A 14764-nucleotide genomic window follows, 5' to 3' on the forward strand; every position below is an offset into this window, starting at 1 on the left:
CTCTAATAAGTGGTATACCCTATTCCCACCCACAAGGAGACAAAATAATTAGGGTTTGTGTATGATGACAAATAAGCCAAGAAAAAAAATGACAAGGATTTTCCTAGCATTGAAGTGGTATCTTGAGTTCTTTTCTTTCCCAAAATGAGAAAAAAAGTCAATAGTGAGAACAGAATATCTTTATGGCACATATCATCTGGCAAAGACACGTTAGTAAATGTGTTCAATGAATTCCAAATAGTCTTCTTCGAGATCAAGTTCAAAGAGGACATTAAAAAGCACCTCCATTTGCGTGACAGGATGGGTCAGTGACGGGGATAAACAGATAACACTGCAGGGCTGTAGATGCTGGATGAAATGAGAGCTTTTGGAATCGGACAGCTTGCTTTTTATTTTGTAAGACCCAGAATGGAAAAATGAGAACTGTTGACAGTGCTTCGTGGAAGTACTCTTGAGTAAACTAGGGATAACATTCCACCAAATCTTTAGCAACAAAACATTGCTAATTTTAATTGCACTGCATGTGCCTGCTCTTAAAGAAGAGATTTTACATTTTTAAACCTTGCTTTTTTTTTTTTTTAAAGTCTGTGTATGTATATGTGTATGATGTATTCTCTATGCCCAACTTGGGGCTTGAACTCATAGCCCCAAGATCAAGAATCACACGCTTCTCTGACTGAGCCAGCCAGGTGCCCCTATGAAAGAGTTTAATATTAATAACTTCTATTTTTTTTTAAAGCCAAATAGTTCAAAGCATTGGCTTTGGAGTCAAATATGCCCAGGAGTTGAAATTCCAGCTCTCACTCTTAGGTGCAGGATTTGGGACAATTCACTCTTTCTCCCTCTCTCTCTCTCTGGGCCCTCATACGTAAAATAGAAGCACTATTAACACCAGCTTCACAGGAGATCATTGGAGGATTTAATGAGCTCACACATGTAAAGCACATAGCTTAATACCTAGCACCCACAAAGTCTCCAAAATTAGCTCTTCTTATAATTACTGTATTATTCATTCTTATGAACGCAGAGAGTAAAAAGGGATTGATTCTGGAAAGAGAAAGAGTCAGAGATGAATTCACAGAAGAAAAATATGTACAGTGCCTGCTAAGATGGCTATAATTTTTTTTAAGATTTATTTATTTTTGAGAGAGAGCATACACATGAGTGGAGGGACGGACAGAGAGAGAGAATCTTAGGCAGACTCCCTGCTGAGTGTGGAGGCTGATATAGGACTCCATCCCACCCACCCTGAGATCATGACCTGATCCATGGTCAAGTGTCAGACACTTAACCCACTGAGCCAGGTGCCGCTATAATTTTTTTTTCTTTAAGAAGATAACAAAGTCTGGTCAAGAATATGTAGGAATTAGTTTCACATTTCCTTAAAAAGTCAAACACAGAGGTATGATACAACCCAGTAATTCCATTCCTAGGTACACACCCAAGAGAAATGGAAACATATCAACAATAAATCTAGTATATGTATCTAGCAGTTTTATTCTTTTTTTTTAAGATTTTATTTATTTATTTGACAGAGAGAGAGAGCACAAGCAGGGGGGTCTGCAGGCAGAGGCAGAGGGAGAAGCAGACTCCCTGCTGAGCAAGGACCCCCCCTCCCCAACACCCAATGCAGGACTTGATCCTGGCAGCCTGGGATCATGACCTCAGTGGAAAGGAGATGCTCAACTGACAAAGCCCCCCAGACGCCCACTAGAAGTTTTATTCTATTTTTTTTAAGATTTTATTTTTATTTATTTATTTGTCAGATAGAGTGCGCACAAGCAGGCAGAGTAGCAGGCAGAGTAGCAGGCAGAGGTGGAGAGAGAAGCAGGCTCTGTGCCAAGCAAGGAGACCGACTCAGGACTCCATCCCAGGACCCTGGGATCATGACCTGAGCTGAAGGCAGTGGCTTACCAGACTGAGCCACCCAGGTATCCCTAGAAGTTTTATTCTTAATAGCCAAAAAATAGAAATAACCCAGATGTCCATTAATAGATGAAAGTATAAACAAAATGGTGATGTATCCATACAATAGAATATTAGTCAGCCATAAGGAGGAACGAAGAACTGATCTATGCTATGACATGGATGAATCCTGAAAAAATTACACTAGCTGAGACAAGCCAGTCACAAAAGGCTACATATGGTATGATTCCATTGATACAAAATATCCAGAAGACGGAAACCCATGGAGACATAAAGTAGTGGTTCTCAGGGGCTGGGGGAGTGGAGATTAGGTAGTGACTGCTAGTGGGTAGAGGGCTTCTTTGTTGGCTGACAGGAATGTTCTAGAATTAGGTGGTGGTGACAGTTGCACAAAACTGTAGATGTACTAGAACCACTGAAGTTTACACATCAAAATGATAAACATGTGAATTATTTCTCACAAATTTAAGGTGGACATTCAAAGACGAATAGGGATAGGCCAAGCAAAGGTAGAGGAACAGAGACACCCAGGCTGAAGGAAAACCTAAGGTCAAAGTTGAAAAGCAAACATAATCAAGGTTTATTCAAAACACGGTCAGAACCTGGTTTCTTTTCTTCCTGATGAGCATGGAACACATGGAGCCTGACACAGGGCTAAATCCCATGAGCCCTATGGCTATGCTACCCAAAGTGTGGCCAGTGGATGTGGATTATCTGCTACTTTCTATGGTTCTATAAGGAAAGAAATCCTGGGTGAGTGAACTGTAGAAATGTTGGCATCTTGATGCTGCACTGTCAGCGGCCTCTTGTCCTGGGTCAGGGTGTGGAGCAGGTGTGGTGGTTCTGCTCTGGGGGTGAGTGACATGTCGGCTAAGCCGCATGCTCACCCGCACAGTAGGACCACACAGCCAACCTTGAGAGATGGGAAACAAAACAGCTGGCTCTTCACTTAGTGCAGTTTGAGGAGCACCATCATATGGGATGCATTACAAGGGGTATAGGCTAGAGAAACATGTTGGGAACAAAGTGGGAAGGGCCTCATTAGTAAAATAGTGTGGGATCCCCTGTTTGTCCATAATTTTTTTTTAAGATTTTATTTATTTATTTGACAGGCAGAGATCACAAGTAGGCAGAGAGAGAGAGGTAGAAGCTGGCTCCCTGCTGAGCAGAGAGCCCAATGCGGGGCTCGATCCCAGGACGCTGGGATCATAACCTGAGCCAAAGGCAGAGGCTTTAACCCATTGAGCCATGTAGGCACCCCTGTCCAGAATTTTTTATCTAGGCTGTACCTTGTCATGTACTGTAATTTTGACACTGTAGCATGTTCGAGCATGGATTATCCGTGCAGCCTGGAGAAAAGAGAGCAGTGGGGCAATTGTAGGGGAGAGAAAAATCTTCAAATACAAAACAAAACCAGACAAACCCCCCTGGGAAACAAGGGCGGACCCACTCCTCTTGGAGCCAGCAGCAAGTAGACGGAAACAGTCCCAAAGGTTAAAAGAGACGCAGCATCCAAAGGTTTGTTTCTATTTACTGAAGAAGAGAAACCAGAATAAGCTGCCCCAGGAAGAGAAAAAGTTGAGAGCTAGGTTAGTGGTCGAGACACAAAACGGGGCAGGCAGAGGAGCGGGAGGAAATCTCACAGCTCACCCTCCCGCAAAGGGAAAGCACCAAGCCAGCCAGCTTCACGTGTGGGAAAATACTCAGCCTCTCAGAAGAAGAGCGTTCTATTGATTCCAGACATTGTTATTCCTGCGTGCAGGGGGGATGAAGGAAGGAGAGGAAACCAAGGTATTGACAGAAAAACCAGCTTCTACTTTTCTCAAATGTCTTGAATGTCACTATGAAGCAACCGCGAGACTTCCCCTGTTGTCCTGTGTTGACTCATTCATCCCAGCCTCCCCGACCCCCTCTCCCTTGGGCCAAGGCCATTTATTTAACGTCTTGTTTCGTTAAAGCTGATGAGAGTTAGTTTCAGAGCTGGGGCCATGCTAATGTAAATGCTTGTTTGTCCCAATGGCGCAGAATGAAGGAAGTTCATGGTTCGCACAAGTAAAGCAATGTGTCATGTCCTATTGCCAAGAGGTTGCATCATTTCTAAACTTTCCGGAAGACTGGATGGATGAGAGGTCATCTATGTTTATTTTGTGAAGTTTGGCCTACCAGGAAATGTGTGGGTACAACAGATATTTTAGGCCCATGAGACTCTCACTTTAGAAGCTGACTCCAGCAGCCTGTGCTATAAGCTTCAGTCTCTTAACTGAATCTTTGAAAAGAGTGGCAAGTTGTGAAGTATGCAAGGTTTTTTGGCTGTGCTAGTAGAGCCACGTAGAAAACGCTGTTGCCAAACAGAGACTAGAACCAGATGACAAAGACTGAAAACACACACCATGTATTGACTTTCCTATGAGATGCTTGTTACGACTTGATCCAGTACTCTTCATTTCTAGAATTGCATAATCACTTACCAATCCATATTAATTAAATTTGTAAATTGACCTTGAAAGAAGATTTTTAAACAGAATTTTTTGTGCTGAGTTTCTTTAAGAGTATAATGGAATTACTTCCACAAGGAAGAAAAAAAAATGCTTGAAGGAAGTGATATCTAGCATACAGCTGTGGGGTTTTTGTTTTTGTTTTTGTTTTTGAAGATTTATTAATTTAGAGAGAGCTTGCGGGGGGGAGGGGCAGAGGGAGAGGGAGAATCCCAAGCAAACTCTCCAGTGAGCAAGGAGCCCGATGCCAGGCTGGGTCTCTCAACCCTGAGATCACTACCTGAGCAAAACCAAGAGTCAGGCTCTCAACTGACTGAGCCACCCAGGCACCCCTAGCATACGGTTTTTTGGTTTTTGTTTTTTTCGATTTTATTTATTTATTTGACAGAAATGACATGGCGAGAGAGGAAACACAAGCAGGGGGAGTGGGAGAGGGAGAAGCAGGCTCCCCGCTGAGCAGAAAGCCCCGATGCAGGGCTCCATCCAAGGACCCTGAGATCATGACTGAGCCTAACGAAGAAACTTAACGACTGAGCCACCCAGGCACCTGTAGAATATGGTATAAAAGATGCAATCATTAGAGACCCACCAGCAACTCCGTTCCAGCCTGCTCATGGGCATTTTACTTGTGGTCTTCACATTCTCTGTAATCCAGAAGATAACAATATTCCCTCCAGGAGAAACAGCTTTTCTTTACTTTTTTTTTTTTTTTCATGTGGTTCTGGAGGTGGGGGACTACCAAAGAAAACATCACTCATACACACATTCCCCGCATGGACCCCCTCTCAATGAACACATGTACCCTTTCCTGCCCGCATCACACATGAAGCCAAGGGCAAGCCCAGAAGCAGGAGTTCAATATACTCACACAGAGGGGGAGGGGAGGCCAAGAGATGGGAAAATAAGACCCGCTCTATCCCTAGGATGCACAGGAGTGAGCCAGTGTTCCACCTCTGTTGTTTCAGCTGTCTGAGTTGAGTTTCTGTGACTTGCAATCAAACGAATCCTAACACCAGAACTCAAGGTGTTCATCTCCCTAGTAGACCGTACTCCTCAGGGCACCGTTCTGGAGAGGGGCGGGGGGAGCAACAGCCTGGAATAGTGCAATGAGGAATACTAGCTAGGGGACTGGCTAGGGAGTAGAGTCTAGGTGACTGCCACCACCTGGAACATACCCCATTTACATAAGCTATGTGTGAGTGGCGCCCCCTGGAGTTGTGCAGTGTGAGAATGGAAGCAATCCTAAACTCTCCTTGCTATACCCATCAGCGCCATTATTTCTCCACATACCTCCTGCGCTCGGGTTTGGGTAAGCTCGCTTCTTCTCCAGCTTCCTTCCTAGCACTGCTCTTCCTGCCACCACCATGGCTGGTTTTCATGAAATGCCTCTGAGAAAGGAAAATCTCTGGGTCCTCAGTGTCGGCACCACCTTCTCTGTGGAGAATCTTTGAGCGCAATCTCTGGGTAGAACAAGTCCACAGTGTCTTCTTACAGCAGATGGGGGTCATTCGTTTCTACCCAATTCCTGGCTCCATGATTCTTGCCCCTACAAACCTTTGTATTCCCCAATTTCCTAGAGGCTACAAATTTCCTCCTCAAAAATCATCCTCAAGTCACAGGCCCTTTCATTTTTTTTTCAGTTCTGTGATGGTTTCTTCTTTGATCTGTCCTCTCCTTCCACTTTCCACATACTTCCAGGTGTGAAAATCCATCTTTCCTCTCTGCTTTTAATGTAACAGTAACTCAGAAAATGTACTACCTCTTAAAAAAAAAAAAAAAAAGTGTTGGAAGCAGTATTTATCATAACTAGAAAGTTTCTTTACATGCAGGAATTTGCAGGCAGCCAAGCCCTAGATTCTTTTCTTACTGATTGCAGATAAATCTTTCTGATTCACTGTACACGCCTCCAAGTGTCCTGCTAACTTATCAGTAAAATATCAGGACCTCCTCTCCTGAAGAGAGAAGAAGGGAAGGGCCCCCTCCCTAGAAAGCACTCTTGATAAAAATTGCAAGACAAATTTCCTTGTCAGACCTCCAACCAAAAGGTATACAGCAAAGGGAGAAAGTTGGCTGGGCAGTCAAAGATTAACTATTAAGAAAAGAAGCAACAGGGGGCCTGGGTGACTCAGTGGGTTCAAGCCTCTGCCTTCGGCTCAGGTCATGATCTTGGGACCCTGGGATCGAGCCTCGCATCAGGCTCTCTGCTTGGCGGGGTGTCTGCTTCCTCCTCTCTCTCTGCCTATCTCTCTCCCTACTTGTGATCTCTGTCTGTCAAATAAATAAATAAAGTCTTTAAAAAAAAAAAGAAGAAACAGCAGCAACGGACAATGACAACAACAACAACAGTGATGAGAGTCGCTGGCAGGAAAGAGTCATCTCTTAAAGTTACACAAGAGTGCAAGGAAGTAAGCTGATACATGGGAAACCAGGCCAGCCATGTGTTCAACATTCTTCCGGGGACCAAGCTGGAAACTCTCCCCACAGCATCTCACAGCTTCTGCCTCCCACCTGTCCTGCATCGGTCATCTGTCAAGTCACATCGGTTCTATTTCCACACTAGTCATGCGGTCACTCAACACATGTTTATTGAACCCCCTGCTGTGGGCCCAGAACCATTGTAGGCACCGGGAGGTGGGGAATGAGAGGAGAGAACGGCTCCTGCTCTCATGGGGTTTATCATCCCATGAGGGGGAGGAGTGCCGCAGCCACGAGAACCTACGAGCAAGGTAATTTCAAATTGTGACAGCTACCGCAAGCTCAGTAAAGCAGGATCCCCAGGTCTCTGGGTCCAACCTTCTGTACGCTCCCGCAGTTCCTCCTTCCTTCTTAGTTGGCTGATCTCGGTCACTTCCTACTGCTCTTCCCATTCCCTGCCTGCTGTCTGTGGCATGGCCGGTCATAGGATTTCTCCCCTCCAGAATCTCAAAATGTGCTGGAGGGGAGACCAGGTAGAACACCGATCCTCACGCTGCCACTGAAGACCCGCCTTATCTTAGAATTTCTGCTGCCCCAGGGTTGCCTGGATGGCTCAGTCAGTTAAGCGTTTGCCCTGGGCTCAGGTTATGATCACAGGGTCCTGGAATCCAGTCCCACACCAGGCTCCTTGCTCAGTGAGGAAACTGCTTCTCCCTCTGCCCTTCGTTCCCCCTGTTTGTGTATGTTCATGTATGTGCGCTACCCCCCCGCCTCTCTCTGACAAATAAATAAGTAAATAAAATCTAAAAAAAAAAAAGTGTTTCTGTTACCCTATCTCATCACTCTTGAGAGCAGGGATGGTGGCTTCATAATTTCTGGATTCTCGTTGTCTATCATTGTGCTCAAAAAACAGTAGCTTCTTCATTATATTTGTTATGAAAATGATTTAAAATGAATTACTAACAGTAACTTTTGATGATATGAATTATTCCATCATGGCTGTACCTTAAGTCCCTCTAGATTGAAGTTAAGTGATGCATTTTGCTAACAGTAAGATTTATAACACTTAGTCTTGGTGTGCAGAATCACCATCGTGGATTAGTAGCTCAAGCTAGGAAAGGAGCAGGAACTAAAATTGGGCACCTAGTATAGGAACTATGCAAGACGCTTCACATACATTACCTCTCCCTGAAGCAAGGAGACCGCCTGCATGGCAAAAGCAGGATTCTCAGGGTCTAATTTTATCTTTCAGAGTTCTGAACAATTATACCTAACAAACTGTAACTTTACACATTGATTTATTACTTTTTTATATTGTCCATCTTCTGCTACCTCCTTCCCCAGCTAGAACAGGTTTGTCTTTCTCTTCTTTTTCTCCCTTTTTTCTTTCCACTTCTGTATTCCCAGCACCTAGAAGCACTCTGGTGAGCCAGTGTAGGCACTCAAAATAGATGTAAAGATTAGATGATTTTACCTTACTATTTTTTTTTAAGATTTTACTTATTTATTTGACAGACAGAGATCACAACTAAGCAGAGAGGCAGGCAGAGAGAGAGGAGGAAGCAGGCTCTCCGCTGAGCAGAGAGCCCAATGCAGGGCTCCATCCCAGGACCCTGGAATCTCGACCTGAGTCAAAGGTAGAGGCTTTAACCCACTGAGCTACCCAGGCACCACTTACCTTACTATTTTCTTTTCATGTCCCTGCAAACTCTACCCCAGCAGGTCTTGCCATTGGTTCCCAAGAACAAAATGACCCTTTTGAACATTTGCATGTGAAGATCACATTCTTCTCTGCTGTAAATAAAACTCAAACATTTCTCCCAAGTGACCCCAACTTCACAGGTGTACATCCTGAGAACCAGAAACATCTGGGTGTAGGGGGAGGGGGAAAACCTGCAACGTTCCAACCCCCACAAAATGCTTTTCAAAAGACAGAATGCGGAAAAAGCTTGAGGAACAGCCAAAGCCTTTTGCAAAAAAAAGAACTCCCTTGTGGAATGAGGGAAAAATTTGGAACAGAGGTTTCCCTGAGGCTGGAAGTGTTGCTGTTCTCAGGAGTCATCCAAAGCAACAATATTGCCTGAGTGAGTGCCAGTTCCAAGCTTGGCATCTGCCAGGTCCAGGATTTCTCCTCCCCAGATCTGAGGACAAACCAGATAGAAATGAAATCTGCTGGAGATCTGAGGTGCAAGGGGAAAGTACATATAGCTGCAAGGGAAGGAGTCATTTCTATTTATTTCTTAACACCAGGCTGTTCTTTAGCTGGTGTTCCCTAAATTCTTGCATAATTGTGTTTCATTTACTTATGCGTGGGTGTTACTAGCAACTGTACACTCTTTCCTTCAATAAATAGGGCAGGTGGGACCTTGCTGTTAGAAAATATATTGATCTGCCTTTTTTTCTTTTCCCCCTAACTTGCAGGATAAAGCAATTAGCCTGTTTGTTTCAGGATACCCACCTAAATAATCATTAGCAATTTGAAACAGTAAATATTTCTTTAATTTCAGCCCAGGAATCTGCTGCACTTTGGGGGATATTTTCTCCTCTTCCATTTGAATTTGTACTTGTTTTCCATCTGAGTTATGAAAAGAAAATCAGAAAAGACTTATTTTTCCCATCCTGACTCATCCTTTGTTTTCAGTATCATCTTCAAAATGGCAACACCAAGGTCAGCAGGGGCCCCTCCAAGTGGCAGGTGTTTTTCCCTTGTCAAAGAAAATGCGGGGTAAGGGTAGGGGAGCATCTGGCTCTCCAGCCTTGACAGGAGACGCAAGGAGGAAAGTCTCTTTGGTCCTTTAACCCCTTTCAATCCATCCCTTACCTCCCTAATATTTCCCTCAACTAAATTTCAAATTCAGTCGATTTTTATAAGAGTCCATCATATGCCATTCATGTGATACACATTAATAGAGTTATTTATTCCTTTAATAACTATTGAGCTCCTTGGGGCGCCTGGGTGGCTCAGTGGTTTAAGACGCTGCCTTCGGCTCAGGTCATGATCTCAGGGTCCTGGGATCGAGTCCCGCATCGGGCTCTCTGCTCAGCAGGGAGCCTGCTTCCTCCTCTCTCTCTCTCTGCCTGCCTCTCTGCCTACTTGTGATCTCTCTCTGTCAAATAAATAAATAAAATCTTTAAAAAAAAATAAATAACTATTGAGCTCCTAGAGTTAACCCTAGAGTTAAAACCACAAAGAATAAAAGGGCTCTTCCCTCAAGTCTAGAGGTAGATGGACAATTACAGCAAACTTAGCACTGTGATGGAGGCAAGCCTGTGACAGAAGACGGGAGGAATATCTCACTGTTACAAGGAGGCCATAGAAGGCATCACTGAAAAAGTGATGAATAGGAGTGAACCTGCCAAGAGGGAAAGAACAGGGAACAACATGTGCAAAAGCCCAGAGAAAGACCCAGCAAACGACCTGATAGAACTACAAATAGTTCAGTGTAGTTGAAGGATATGTTGGGGGTGGCAGTGGTAAGTCACCGCGTGGGAGAGAACAGACCATGAAAAAGCTTTCTATCCTGTGGACAAGAGAAAGTCAATGAAGAATTTTAAGTAGGAGCGAGGGAAGGGCCATGATTAAAGATTGAGAAAGTTCACTGTGGCTGGAAAATGTGGTCGAATGGAAGGCAAGGGAAGAGAGTCTTCCAGCAGAGAAAGGAGAGGTGGACAGAGTCAAACGTTCAGAGGTCAGGTCAGATAAGAAATGAGCACTTGCTCGTGAGATGTAGTGATATGGGAACAGTTTATGACCTGGGTGAGAGCAGTTTCCGAGGAGAGGTGTGGGCAGAAACAGATTGCAGTCAATTGAGAGGAAAGGGAGGTGAGGAACTTGCAGAAAATGATAACAGTTATTTCAAGAACTTGGGCTGTGTCAGGGAGGGGGGACGGAAAGAAAGTGTCGGCAGGAAGGAAAGGGAAGAGTTGGAGGGAGGGGTTTTGCTTTTTGTTTTTTTATTTTTTATTTATTTTTTTTTTAAGATGGAACAGACTTGAGGATAGTTAAGGAAGGATCCAGTGAAAATGTCAAGATGGAATATACAAGAGAGGATAATTATTGGAGGGAAATCTCCAAAGAAGCCCAAGATAGTAAGAGCCTGGGTTCAAGCAGAGAGGTCAGGAGGGGAAGGTAGGCACAGGTAAAGGGACAGGTGAGGTCATGGGAGGGATGACAGAAAATTGCAGGCATTCTCATTTGGCTTCTTTGTTTTCATGAAGTGGCAGGGAGGGTCATCCAAGGATTGAGGTGAGATGGAAATACAAAGGAGCAGAGTGGAAGGTCTGAGGTGAATGGAGGCTGAAGGAACTTGCTAACTAGGGAAAAGAGAGTTCCAGGACATGCTGATGGCCAAGGTGATACGGAAGCCAAATGGGCTATATGCTCCCAGAAAGCTCTGTGCTTTTCTCCGGCAGTGCTCCCTAGCCCAGAGCATGAAGAAGGCAGACAGCTATGGGTACAAGATTTCTGCCTGCAAGCTCTGAGGAAAAGTCAACTTGAGAATACTGCAGGGGCAGCACAAAGTTCAGGAATGAGTCAGGTTTCCAGAAAAGTGGAGGCAGTTATTGGAGAAGTGGAAGGTGGGTGTGAACACCTTCCAAAAAGAAAATGGAAATACTCAGGAGAAGAGGAGCAGGGGAGTTTGGGTTAAGGAAAAAGAAACCCAGAACAGAGGGGCGAAATGTAGGAAAACAGTTGTCCCAAGACAGTCACACTTGGCCAGGGATCAGAGAAGGCAACAAGATAGAAGATATGGTGGGCTTAGCTGACAGCCGAATATCTCCCCAAAATAAAACCCAGCAGTCATCTTTTAGCAAGGAAAATCCCAGGCCTCTGTGAAGGAGTGAAGCCAGGCTTGCACTGATTGTCCTGTTAAGGGAATTCCGGCCTGTTCCGTAGGCATGTTGGGTTAGCTGCTTCTAGGACACTCCTGCTGCATGCCAGAGGGACTGGAACACTCTAGTGCCTTTGGAAGGAGAGAGCCACGTGTGGTTCAAAGGTGCTTTCCTCTCTTTAGCTGCCATCTTGCGTGACGGAGTAGTAGTATTTTCCATTCACAGGTGAGGCTCAGAGGGCTTAAGAACTTGCTCCAGGCCCTCAGCTAACAAATGGTAGAGGCAGGATTAAATAAGAATTTTCTCCAAGTTCAGTGTTCTTTGAGATTATAATCCTCAATGTTCTAGGACTATCAACCTCTTACTCACTTTAGACCATGCAGGGAGATGCCAGTGCAACATTCGTAACATTTTCGACAATAATAAACTGATTGTATTTTATTTAACGCCCAAAGTGTAGGTCCTCCTGACTCACGTAGTGTATAGGTTGTCAATGAGGGGTGAAGACTGCCTGTCTTAGGGATGTTGCAGGGGCACTTTGGATTGTCACATTGACTCTGAAGTGCTACTGGCATTAGTCGGGGAAGGTCAGGAATGCTGAGATGTTCAGCAGTGCCTGGGACAGTCCTATCTAATCAACAATCGTCTTACCCCACATGTCAGTGCTGCTCCCACTGAGAAACACTGGCAGAGCAATGTGGTAGTAGCCTCCAAGATGACCCCCATTGATCCCCATCTCCTGGTATTTACACCCTTCTCTTGTCCCTCCCATACTGGAGTAGGGTTGGTCTGTGTGTTGGGTAGAATATGGCAGAAGTGATAATACGCCACTCCTGAGATTAGATTATCTGGAGTCACTCACTCTGGAGGAAGTCATGTCATGGGTAGTCCTACTGCAAAAGGCCCACTAGTGAAGAGCTGAAGCCTCCTTCCAGCATCCACATGGGTGAGCTTGGAAAAGAATCTTCCAGTCCCAGTCAAGGCTTCAGAGACAATGGACTCAGGTGCAGTTTGACTACAACCCACAAGCTAAGCTACTTTTTGATACATGATTCTCAGAAACTGTGCGAGATCATAAACATTTGTTGCTTTAATTGCTAAATTTGTGGGGTAATTTCGTCATGGCAAGACATGATAAGACAGCCACACCCAGTAGACTCTGTTCATAGAACTCTAACATGAGCCGTAAGAATGGTAATTCAGGATATGACATAAAGGGAGTTCACAACTACCTAACAAGAAAGAGGAAGTGGGAGCTCTTCAGGGAGGAGTTGAGAAGATAAGAGAAGGAGAAGAAAAGAAAGCTTTCATGTATTTGGGTTCTAGCTTTTTCCTCCAGAGCCACTAAAGTGTTGTACAGTTTGCTTGCTGCACAAAGATACCTTGCCAAGGAGTCAAGTAAGGTTGTGTGTCCAGGCCTCGTTCTACTCACCACACTTTGCAGCCTGGCCCAAGGGTATATTCACCGGAGGGATGTCATTGTCTCATTTTCCCAAAGGTTCTATATGGGCTAGTTGCCTCCCTGCCCCCTCAGATGTGTTTAGAGGTTTTCCAGAGCAGGAGGCCTTTCCTAACTTCTCCGGACAAACACTGTGATGATTTCAAGTCCCTTAACGGAACCCCGGCTTTAACATGCCACAGTCCAAACTGTTTCCAAGCCCAGCTGGAAATAGCTGAGGAGCAAGTCCAGGTTGGAACTAGCTGAGGAGAGGAGGCCAGAGAATTGCCCCGAACATCTCCCTTGGCTTCCATGTGAAGTTCCCACATGACCCTTGCTGGGGATGACTGAGGAGAGAGCCGGTGACCTGCCAGGAGGTTGCCGAGGCCCCAGGGTAAGAATGGACTTTCCCAACCATGTTGGCTGGGGAGGCAACCAGAGGATTTGCAGTGCCAGCAATAGTCTAGATCTTGGCTGAATCAAGAGAATGCACACCAGTTTCATAAGCAGAGATTTCAGCAACAGATGCCAGTGAGGTATGCCTATAATCAGGAGGGAGAAGGGACATCATCCCCAGCCATCAAAGGCCTATTTTAAACCAACAGCACTAGGAGAGCTCAAGGACCAGCATCTGCTCATCCAGTGTCACCTCCAGGATCATTAAGGAAGACCCAGGGTTGGGGGAGGGTACCCAGAAACAATGCATATTGACCCAAAATGCATGAATTACCAAAAAAGCCTATTTTAAAGTAAAAGATATTAAAATGTTTTTAACTGACAAGTCTGTGCCGCATCCTAGCTGCTCATGGAGTAGACTAGAGAGCTGTAAGAAATAGTTTGTAGAGAAATTTGCTAAAGCTTTTACTTTTTTGCACTTTCCAATTTGTAGTGGGTTCTTTTTTTTTTTTTTTAAGAGAGAGAGAAAAAGCACAAAAGTTGGGGGACAGGAAAGGGGGCAGAGGGAGAGAGAGAATCTCAAGCAGACTCCATGCTGAGCAGGGAGCCTGACACAGGGCTTGATCCCATCACCCCGAGATCATGACCTAAGCCAAAATCAAGAGTCTGTCACTTAACAGACTGAGCCATCTAGGCGCCCCTGTAGTGGGTTACATTTTTGCCCTCACTATAACATCAGTGTAGTAATTACAGCAATTCCCTCATTCTTTCCCTCTGAAATTTTTTTTTTAAAGATTCATTTATTTATTTATTTGACAGAGAGAGAGAGAGATCACAAGTAGGCAGAGAGGCAGGCAGAGAGAGAGAGAGGAGGAAGCAGGCTCCTTGCCGAGCAGAGAGCCCTATGCGGGACTCGATCCCAGAACCATGAGATCATGACCCCAGCCGAAGGCAGCGGCTTAACCCACTGAGCCACCCAGGCGCCCCATCCCTCTGAAATTTTTAAAAAAGAAAACATTAAATGCAAATGCAGACTTCCCTTGGCTATAAATCTAATCCCTGCACCGTCGGTCACCCCAAAGCATATCGTCTGATGTGAATGAGTGCCAGAAATATTGTGCATTCTGAACTTCAAATAATGATCCTGGGATCGAGCCCCGCATCAGGCTCTCTGCTCAGCGGGGTGTCTGTCACTCCCCCACTCCAACTTGTGTGCTCCCTCACTCTCTCTCTCTTACTCTCTCTCTCTCCTAAATAAATA

The sequence above is a fragment of the Neovison vison genome, chromosome 6, assembly GCF_020171115.1.
Source record: "Neovison vison isolate M4711 chromosome 6, ASM_NN_V1, whole genome shotgun sequence".
Taxonomy (NCBI): Eukaryota; Metazoa; Chordata; class Mammalia; order Carnivora; family Mustelidae; genus Neogale; species Neogale vison.